The 2885-nt window shown below is 40.2% G+C and overlaps 1 non-coding gene across 1 annotated transcript; it reads left to right on the top strand.

Annotated features, from left to right (window-relative positions):
* The first annotated feature begins 1786 nt into the window (after positions 1-1786).
* Positions 1787-1893, top strand: LOC141687916 (small nucleolar RNA R71). The gene has a single exon (XR_012561394.1). It is a non-coding gene; the product is annotated as a small nucleolar RNA R71 (small nucleolar RNA).
* Positions 1894-2885: the final 992 nt, after the last annotated feature.

Raw genomic sequence — 2885 nt, 5'->3', positions numbered from 1 at the left:
AACTCCATCATTCCCAGAGATTCAAAAGGCATATCAATCTTCCTCTTTCAGGGAGAAGCATTCAAAAATTGCAACTGTTCATCCCCTTCATCATCTTCACTATCGGAATTCCCCAACAAGGCCTTCTCTAAGGCATCACACCTTAGCAATTGATCAAGTTCTAACGAAACCACAGAATCAACCAACTCCACTTTTAAGCACTCCTCATTTTTTGTAGGGAACTTCATAACATTGAACACATTAAAAGTTACATCCTGATCCATCACTCGCATGGTGAGCTCACCTTTCTGCACATATATCAAGGTTCAGCTAGTATCCAAGAAAGGTCTTCCCAAGATTATGGGAATCTTTTTATCCTCCTCGAAATCAAGAATTATAAAATCAGCAGGAAAGATGAGTTTATCCACCTTGACCAAGACATCCTCCACAATACCTCGCGGATATGTAATCAAAACGGTTGGCCAACTGCAAAGTCATATAAGTAGGCTTTGGATCAGAAAAGTCCAACTTCTTGAAGATTGATAAAGGCATCAGATTGATGCTAGCTCCCAAGTCACATAGACACTTGTCAAATGACATCATTCCAATGGTGCATGGAATAGTGAAGCTTCCAGGATCTTTAAGTTTCGGAGGTAACTTTTGTTGCAGCACAATACTGCATTCCTCCGTGAGAGCAACAGTCTCTAAGTCATCAAGCTTCACCTTCCTAGAGAGAATACCTTTCATAAACTTTGCGTAACTAGGCATTTGTTCAAGAGCTTCAGTGAAAGGTATGTTAATGTGAAGTTTCTTGAATACCTCCACAAACTTCTCAAACTGCTTGTCCAGCTTTTTCTTCTGCAGCCTCTAAGGAAAATGAGGTGGAGGATAGATCTATTTATCTCTTGTATTACCCCCAGGAGGAGTGTGCTCAATAGTAGTCTTTCTTGGTTCCACTTCTTCTTTCTTCTGCACTTCTTCTTCTTCAGCCTCAACTTCAGATTCTGGATTCTTAGCTTTCTCTGGATTCGTAACCTTACCAGACCTTAATGTAATTGCCTTAACATGCTCCTTAGATTTCTTCTTGCATGGCACTTCAGTATCGCTTGAAAGCGTGCCAGGTTGATGATTCAGTATTGCATTAGCAATTTGCCCAATCTGATTCTCCAAGGTCTTGATAAACACAGCTTGGCTCTTGCACATGATCCTCAACTCCTCCAATTTAGATTTTTCATTAGCTTGCGGCAGCTGCTGAAGTTGAAGTTGTTGTCTAGGGGCATATTGCGGTTGCTGAAAACCAGGAGGGTTATACTAATTTGTTGTGTATGGCTGATAAGATTTTTCCATCGCATTCTGATTATTACTCCAGCTAAAGTTAGGATGATTGCGGTTATTTGGATGATAAGTGACTGGAGCTTGTTGTTGTGATCTCTGAAAGTTGCTCACAAATTGAGTTGATTCGCTAGAAATAACACACTTCTCTGTTTCATACGCTCCCGCACAATGCTCACAAACACTAGAAATTTGATTAACTCCATAATTCGCCAAAGAGTCCACTTTAATCGTCAACACCTTAAGTTGGGCAGCTACAACGGTTGCTGCATCCAACTCCAGAATTCCTGCTACCTTGTCCTGAGTTATCCTCTAAGAAGGATTCTGGTATTCATTAGCAGTCATCAGTTTGATCAATTCATAAGCTTCATTGTAGCTTTTAGCCCACAGGGCTCTTCCTGATGTTGCATCAAGTATAGGTCTAGACTGTGCACCCAAACCATTGTAGAAATAGTTTATAATCATCCAATCAGGAATGCCACGGTGTGGCCACTTCCTTAGCATCTCCTTATATCGATCACAAGCCTCACATAGAGATTTTCCAGTTTGCTGAGCAAACTGAGTAAGAGCATTCCTGATTGCAACAGTCTGCGCCATCGGGAAGAATTTAGTGAGAAACTTTCGAGCAAGATCCTCCCATGTGGTGATAGACCCTGGTGGTAGAGAATGTAACCAACACTTTTCTTTATCCCTCAGAGAGAATGGGAAGAGTCACAACTTGATAGCATCTTCAGTCACCCCATTGAACTTGAAAGTGTCACAGATCTCGATGAAATCCCTGATGTGCATGTTGGGGTCTTCAGTAGGAGAACCCCCAAACTGAACTGAGTTCTGTATCATCTGAATCGTGCTCGACTTGATCTCAAAAGTGTTAGCCGAGATGGCTGGTCTGATGGTGCTCGATTGAATATCATTGATCTTAGGCTGAGAATAGTCCATCAGAGCCTTATGATTTTCTGCTTGATCTCCCATCACTACTAGAGCTGGTTCCTCGACTTTATCTTATTCTGCTACTTTCTCTTCATCCTCAAAAACTTCCCTTCGAATCACTACAGCTTCTTCCTCGGCTTGATCCAGAGTTCTCTTACGAGACCACGAACGCGTATGCATACACGCTCGCTAGAATACCTAAAACACGACAAAGAAAAAGAGTAGGTAAATAACAATGTCTGAGTCAATGAACTTTAACGATCACTGATGACAAACACATAAACTATAAGTTAATACTGCAGACCCCGGCAGCGGTGCCAAAAACTTGTTAGTCGCTAAACACGCGCTAAAATTCACGCAAGTATACGCGTTCGCAAGTAATATAGAATTATTTCTACTTCATTCCCACAGGGACTGTTTTAGATTAACTTTGTGATATATGCACCTATGCAACAATGATATGGCTATTATTCAATGCTAAGATGAATAACAAATTGAGTTTTGATTATACTATGATTAACTAAAGAGAATTATACTAAAGAACATTAACTAAAGAGAGTAAAGAGAGTTGAATAATATATAACACAAACATGGGATTCTAACTTTATTAAATACTTCATTCAATAACCTTTTCGTTCTTAATC

The sequence above is a fragment of the Apium graveolens genome, chromosome 9 (assembly GCF_009905375.1).
Source record: "Apium graveolens cultivar Ventura chromosome 9, ASM990537v1, whole genome shotgun sequence".
In the NCBI taxonomy this organism is placed as follows: Eukaryota; Viridiplantae; Streptophyta; class Magnoliopsida; order Apiales; family Apiaceae; genus Apium; species Apium graveolens.
Note: the sequence above shows the minus strand (reverse complement) of the source record. Positions and strands in the feature narration are given on the sequence as shown.